General features: G+C 38.8%; 1 long non-coding RNA gene across 1 annotated transcript; it reads left to right on the top strand.

Moving 5' to 3' along the window:
• Positions 1-2,843: 2,843 nt before the first annotated feature.
• On the top strand, positions 2,844-6,432 carry LOC118209852. The gene is made up of 3 exons (XR_004761777.1): positions 2,844-3,084; positions 4,367-4,546; positions 5,954-6,432. It is a non-coding gene; the product is annotated as an uncharacterized LOC118209852 (long non-coding RNA).
• The last annotated feature ends 1,869 nt before the right edge of the window (positions 6,433-8,301 follow it).

The following is an 8,301-nucleotide window of genomic DNA, read 5'->3' as shown; positions in this document are numbered from 1 at the left end:
TCCATGCTGCTACATAAAACAGGACAGTATTAACATTGACCAGTACAGTATGGCCAGACAAATATATGTCATTGATTATAAATAAATATTTTGAACTCTGTCTATAGAGAAAGAACCATTTTGTTTCCATAATGTATTGAACTGTATGTCCAATATGGAAGTTGTGCAGGCTGTCACAATGGTGTACTTGTTGAATAGCTGTTTACATACTGTTCTGTTACACTAGATTATTAAATTTAGCTTGTGCAGTTCATGCATAGCAAATGTGTTTGTTACACACACACATATACTATACATGTATGTGTATGTGAAGATAAAGTTAACTTTAAGCAAATAAATAATGAATTATCCTATGCACATATCTAATTTGAACTTGACATTTGTGTACATCAAATCTATCACATTTGTGTTAAATTATATATACATAGCATGTCCTGAGCTAATTAGATCGACCCTGTGAGAGATCAAGTTATTTTGAAAGCTTGTGCAAAAAGCCGACTTTCTTTCGTTTCACCTTTTATCTCCAAGGGGTGTGGAGGAAAAGAAAGATCTTGGATTTCAATATCACCTTCTCCTCCTTTATAGCCCTCTCTTTTGTCCTTTAAATGTTTCATTATTACTGGTGCTATCAGTGTTACCAAGAGACCTGGGTCTTTTTCTGATTATAAAGTATAATAGTTTAAAGTATAATAGCCTTTGCGTTAAGGTATCAAAAAACTATAATGACAGACTACCTTTGAAATGGCATTTATCTCTTCTAATATTAACTGAACGCATAATAAAAACTAGCAGCAATATATTAATACTCCGCACATTTTAAGTTAAAGGAAATCTTCACCAGGAAACCGAGCAAATTCTCACGGTCCATTAATATTATGTTGTGAACTCGATCTGGTTTTCTTATCCTCCAGAGTCCCAACAGAAAGAAAGTTTAAGTATTCAAATTGTTCTGACAATACAAATGTTTTGGATGGCAAAAATATGTTGCAGTGAAAATATTTTCAAAAATTTAATTGAATTTATTTTTATTGAATGTCCTCTGTAATATTTATTTCAGTACTGTAAAATATATGGTTCTTGAGATTAAGATCAGGGATTTAAAAAAATGTATTTTTTGAGAACTATAGGAGGATATGTCAGTGCTGCCCTATATGAAGTACAGTACTTCTGCTGTGTGTCATGACCTCATGTTTACTGGTTGGTCATCTACCTTTTTGATGTTTTCCTGCAACATGAACTACTGGCTCACAACCCCAGGAAAAAGTCTTTTTTTGGATGTAGAGTTAATGAAAAAACAAGCAAGCAGTTAGCTGATCTCAAGTTCTTGCTAACTTCCAATCCATATTAGCAGTTTTATTGATAAAAAGCAGTCCTTTCCATGGACCACAAATGACTTAACAATCCTGATTTAGGCACAGAGCCATTCCATCGTTGGGCTGGAATTGTAAATGGCGATTTAGGCTTTGGAATAGTTTTTCCATTTTCTGTAAATATAGTACAGTACATTGCAGAAGGGCTTTCCTCCTGATAGTTTCTTTATATCTCTTGATACTTGATGCAATGTGAAATAGGTTCTCCATTTCTCATTGTACTTTGTACAAGGTTTACTCTTGGTTGTCAGCCATTTGTTTTGTCTGTACTCAAAAAGAACACTCATACCAGTGTAACTTCTGCAGTAAAATAGCAGGTATTCATTTACCTCTAGCAGAGGTGATATGAGCCCCAGAGTATTCAAATGTACTCTATAAGAGTTAAATTTACTCTATGAGTTGATCACCGAAAATTTGACACTGTGGATCCATTACCCCAAATTTGTTATAACACATTTAAGAAGAAAAAACACAGAAGCAGAGTGAAATATTTTCTTCGCTCCCTAACCCATGGAAATATTCAGAAAAGACATACATTATATATAAAAGTTATAAACCAAGCTAGTCATTGGTTGAATGCACTCTGTGATACTGTACACTGGTGTGACTAGAAGGCTTGTTCTAAAGTTTAAATCAAGGAAAAGCTGGAATTTCCGGGAGAGGGGGGAGGCTGAAGGGTCCTGTTTGATGTAATTATGTTGCCAAATTTGTACTGATAGTGTTTTTGATTGAGATGGTTTACTCAAAACTGGGGACAGCCACTCATGAGGACCTGCAGCACTATTTAATCTGAAGTGGTGCTGAGGCAATTAATGAATATTGACAGTAATGAAATCCAAAAATGCAACATCTGAGATATAAGCAGATCTGCAATTTCAGCAGTCCGTAGCAAATAGGGTAATTTGTTCTACATCCAGGGAAGCAGCAAACTTCTGAAAGCGTGATATTTTTCCATTTCTTTCCCCTGGAATTCCTTCAGTCTCCAAGTGTAGAATGAATCATAATCATATGCCTGCCTCATTGCTAACGTCCTGTGGGAGAGTACAGACTATCACATGCAGCCAGTCACTGCTAATATTTACTCTGCAGTCCAGCCACGCAGTCGTGGCAGAGGCCTGTGTTTCTTGTGCAGCTAGCAGAGTGGACTACAACCGGCCTGAAAAGTCAGTAATGCACAGTGAGGTAAAGGGGAATCCTGCTGCCTCACTGGAGCAGGATGCAATAGCAAGGGGACAGGTCTATTGCCTTTGGTTGGATCGCCACCCCGACCCCCCAAACCTGTGTGATATCATTAGTGCTGATGTGATGCTGAACAGTGAAACAGGCTAATGCTTCACTCTCAAGAGCTTCTAAGGAAATGCAATGTTCCTTCCTGTATGCAATAGGAGTCTGAAAGGTTATGTCACCACTGTGCAATGTAGACATCTAAGGTCCGGTGTGTGCTCACTTGAAGACACAAGGACAACGGTAACACATTGCTAATCTATTAGACATACATTCCAACATCCTTTTGTGTTCCTGCATTGTCAACACACCCACACAAACCCAAACACACACACACACATACATACTTACACACAGAGCTATACACATAATGACAAGGATATAAAAAGGAACCCTGTACAGTTTGTCCATGAAGGCTGGCTCTGTATTTGAAGAGAAACTGCACAGGCCCGAGGCCACAGCTCCACTGCAGCATATCACCAATGATACGGTACAAGTCACTATGATTTAATTCAAATTCATTTGTTGCTTTTATCTTTTATTCATCATATTGGCGTGGAGAAATGAGACGTCTTCCAACTGACTCAAAGAGCTGACTCAGCTTCTGGGAAACAAACCTAAAATGTGTGACATCCTTTTATTAATCTGTGGTTGTGCTGTGTGGGAGCTCACGTCCATGGTTTCAAAAATATTTTACTTTTGAATTACATGCTGTCAGATATCATCTTCATACATAAATAATTACGCAATTTCCTGATTTTGGTTGGCAGCAAATACACTTTAGTCATTATAGTTATAATTTTGATTATACTTTATGACAAATTCAGACAAAATAAACAGATTATGCATTTAAATGGAATGGTACACTAAGCACATTTTCATTAGCTATGCTTAGCTGTCTGAAAGCTTCAGTCACAAGCTGTAGTTTGGTGTTATTAATGATTCAGCCCTAAGGCTTCTGCCTGACAGACTTGTGTGTTTTTGTACCTATTCAGCTTCAACCATAAATGCTGTATCCAATGTAGTTTAATCCCATTAAATTATTTCCCAGGAACGTCTGCAGTGCGTTAAACAGTAAGATGCAGGACGAGTGAAATATAACTTGCTTAGCGGTGGAACTTTAAGGGGAAGCTCCACAGCAGGTGGTTTTCAGCACACTGCTGGGTGGCGTATATATCAACATTAATCACAAAGTCAATGCAAGCTGATATGTGACATTACTTTTGATATGAGGAACCAAAATAACACTGAAATGATTTTTAAAAAAGCATGCACTACAATAATGCAACATCAACATCTTATGTGATCTGAAATTTGTATAAGGCATACTTTTAGTGACAAGAATTACAAGTTACTTCTCGAAAAGAAGGTGGTGTGTCAGACAATGACTTAATATTATTACATATTTAGATTTAGATTTTAGAGGTTTCTATTTGTGCCCCAAGGTGAAACCCAATTATATGAACATTTGCTGAACAGAACATGTGAACTGCTATGTTTTAATCAGAAAATCAAAAAACGAATTTATCTCTGAGTGGAAATTTAGTTCACGATTGCTGATCTACTGTTAATTTATTGCAGAATTTTTAATGGGGAAATTATGGGAGACGCACCCTGTGGCTATCTTTACAACTCTGGATAATTTGGATGATTAGCAGGGACGCTCCATGGGTTGGCTCAACAAACAGCAGAACTGCAGAAGCCGGCAGCCTAAAAGCTAATTAAAACATCTCACCTCTTAAGAGAGACCCATTGTTTGTGTTTGCATGCAGCTGAAGGATTGATTTTCTGCAAGGAGTAAGGAGGTGGAAATGGAGGCACATTATCAGCCCTGTACAAACGTAAGCTATTTTCTCTAAATATGACAGGGATCTGGAGAACGGGATCCATGGACGTTTCTATGAGGACCAGATGTTTGAGATATGATTGGTGACCCTCAGCAAACATCCCAGGTCTTAACATTCCCCAGATTCTAATGTTAAGGAGGGAGACCTGGCAGAAAAGCAGAGAGCCACAATGGCAGGGGTTTGGGGCATATGGAAACAAATTCAATTTGGAGGATGGGTTCCCATAAAAAGAACCAACAGAACAACAAGCGTGCGGTATTTATGTCCTTAGGGTAGGTGGAAGTGCCCCTGTTGGAGCTCTAGGCCAGGAAACAGGAAGTAAGCCCGAGTCAGTCCAAACACCTTAATTGAATCAGTAACAGCGGGCCATTGTGCCAGAGTAATCGAATCATCAAGCCAGACGGGAAGAATCACTGATGGTCAAATGCAGGCAGGGAATCATTTCTGTCCTCACTTAAAGGTCCGGGCCAAGAAAAAATATGAGGAGATTGACACAATAAAGTGTTTGTGCTTTGTCTTGTGAAAGGTGCTTAGAGAGGGCTGAGGCCCAAGGATAGTGCTAGCTGGTGTTTATCAGGCTGTTTGTACGACTCCACTATAGTAAGAAACAAATGAAGGAAAAGCTGTTTAGTTCATAAGGAGCCATTTAGTTCATGCCCACACCTTAGCATCAGCATGTAAGCAGTTGCTTACATAAATAAAATTTAATTTAATTTAATTGAATAGCGAGTATTTGATAGCCCTCGTACCTTGTAATCCAAGGTGAATTTTGACCAACCACATTCCAGAATCTGTGACACGACATTTCTTGCTCATAGTGCTGTTTTTCTTCTGATCCGATCTCTCGATTACCTCACAAATTAGGCGACGTCCATTTAACAAGAAAAGAGAGCCATTATGTAGCCTAGCCAGGAAGAGAGAGAATACATTAATACATTTAAAGGCATCAAAGCTTGGATATATTCAAATGACAAGTTATAAATGGAGCAAGCATCTATTCACACTTTACAAATTAGAGGGTTAATTCCTCACCCACTCGTAACCCAGTTCATTTCCTCAAATCTGCTTTGAAGAAACCATATGGGAAAACTAAGCTAATTCAGAATTATTTTGTAAAGAAGCACCACACTCAAGCCAACAATTCTGAAACAATGTCCAACCTTTCTGGTCAGGTACATTTTTTTCAGCATATTATTATCATTTGAAAATGACTGCATGGCTCAACTGGTCTCATTTTCAGAGGTCTTGCTTTCTGTTTTAAGGCATAGAACCTCTCTCCAGTCAATGATGCTGTCAGGGCCATGACACTACAGTGATTATGGGAGCGCTCATCCGTGTCATGGGTTTTTGTGTTGTGGTGCACACTGACTCTGTTGTCAGTGGAAACAGAACCGACTGCCCGCTAAATAAAAGCGTGTAATAAAAGGCATGTTCTCAGCTGTATTTATTTAATTATTCATTTATTTATTATTATTTATATATTTTGTATTTATTTATTATTGATACAATCAGAGCAAGTTGAACGGGTGGGGGAGACAGCACTGCCTAAGCCATCCCATGATGCACTGGGATGGAGCAGCTGGACGGGGCGGAAGGGAGAGATGGCCGTGGAGTGAACTATGAGCTCTCCGGGGGAAAAGGCTGATATCTCCCACAGAGGAGGACAGAGGAGGCAACATTCTTTAGCAAATGTAATGTTTCGCCTGTGAGCAACCCTCTGAGTCTTGTGCTGTCTGGAATTTAACATCTTTTGTTCTGTTTTCTCCAGTTCTGTCATGGATCAAAGCCTCAGGAGGCTTGCTTCATAGGTCATCAGGGTAAATGTACATTTTTTAAGTGTGCACTGTTACATTTTCCAAAACACTCTAGAGACATAAAATGGATTTTAACAACAGAATAGTAACATTGTAGAATTTTAAAGCATACAATATACTATGGATACTACTGTGATATTATGAAAATAAAACCAATTACAAAATAATAACATTTCATTTATAAAGATAATTTTTGACTCAGTGTTGCTGTACAAAGAGTGAAGAAGCTAACACACAATAAAGCTATAGCAATCAGCTTCATTAAAGAAGGCTGGTATAGTTTCCAGTATGTTAGATATTTAAAGACCTCCACCAGTGCTCAAATGACAAATGATCTGTGGTCAGTAGCCATATGCTACATATGTGTTTTCACCAAAATGACTAATTAAGCTTTTAAGAAAGGGGTATAATTATGTAGTTTCTTCAACACTTCCCTGGGAGCCAGTGCAGCTTCAGCTGGAGTGGAGTAATAAGCTGCCATGACCTTGTATGAGTACAGATCTCAGCATCTGGGTTTTGTACAAACTGGAGTCCATCCAACAGCCTGCCTGAAATACCAGAAAGCAGAGCGCTGTGGTAATCCAGCTGGAAAGTTATAACAGCCTAAGCAGATTTCTCAGCATCACTGTATGATAGTGATGACCTTAGAAGAGCAATATTCCTAAGGTAGAAGAGGTTTAAACTCAACAGTCCTGGTGATCAGAACATCAGTGCTTCAGGACCGTCAAGCATAACCCCAATACCCAGTAATCCTCATCATGAACTGAAGGGAGTGGCAAAACTGGAGTCATGCATACCACTGGGTTTCAGTATATCAATGAAATCCCAAATCATGGTGCTGTATGACTTATACTGCATAAATGTACACATCAGAATCAAACATTACAACAGCTTTAGCTCTCAGTTTTAGGCCTCTAGCTCTTCACTAGAAGCCTGCTGAGGAAATACACCATCAATGGGATATGACCGGGCAGGATCTACAGATCCAAGAAATAGCAGCCAACTGGTTTAATTAATCTCAGGGTGATGCAAAGCTGGGTCTTTGGAGGGCAGGCAGCATTTCCAATGGGAAAATAAGTTTGTGTTACTCAGGCCTGGAGGACAACACATCTCTACTACGGTCACAATATTTGTCACAGTCGTGTTATTTCCCAACTAATGAAGTCAGTCATCCTGTCTGCATTTTGAACCTGACAAATAAAATCTAAAAACATTACGATTTCATTTATGCATGCTCTTCCTTTGGAGATAACACATGACTTGTTGTCATGTGTTATCTCCATCCATCCATTATCTTTACCCGCTTATCCCGGTCAGGGGGGTGGGGGGTGCTGGAGCCTATCCCAGCATGCATTGGGCAGGAGGCAGGAAATAGATTACTTCTGCTGGTAAACTCAATTTTGTTACTGTAGGCATATTAGCTAAATATCCTCATGTCCAAATGTGTTGTATTCAATCACATTACTGTGTACCATACCCATTCCAGGTGCATGTCTTCAACATGCAAAAGAAACTGCGACAATGGAGACTAATTGAAATCCATTTAATGCAGGCTTGAGAAGTACAACAAAGAAAACAAAGAAATTATAAACAACTATTTCAGCCAGTCCTATATACAGATATATACAATATATACAATTTACATATATACAATTTCCATTGAAAATTTGAAAGAGACAGAAAGAGACAGGCTAAAAAAACATTCATTTCCAGAAAAGGAAAATAAGGAACTTTGATAAGACTAAATTCTCCTGAATACTTAATGTATATATTAATATTTCAAAGCTTATATCATGCTATCAAAAATCTCACTTCCCCATCCTGATAGCATATTTCTCAATCTAATAAATCTGTCTGATTCTTCATCTGCACAGACAGCTGCACCTGTCTCTGCCTTCCCCTTAATGCTCGGCGCGAATGCCTTTCTCTCCACAGGACACTGGTGAGCAGGAAGTGCATCTCGCAGCCAGAGAATGATGGCCTCTCCAGTTCATTAATAAGCCCCTTACACGGCTCCAGCTCTAGTTGAGGCCAGCGTACCCACAA

This window comes from Anguilla anguilla, chromosome 1 (genome assembly GCF_013347855.1).
Source record: "Anguilla anguilla isolate fAngAng1 chromosome 1, fAngAng1.pri, whole genome shotgun sequence".
Classification (NCBI taxonomy): domain Eukaryota; kingdom Metazoa; phylum Chordata; class Actinopteri; order Anguilliformes; family Anguillidae; genus Anguilla; species Anguilla anguilla.
This window is presented reverse-complemented; position numbering and strand designations above follow the sequence as displayed.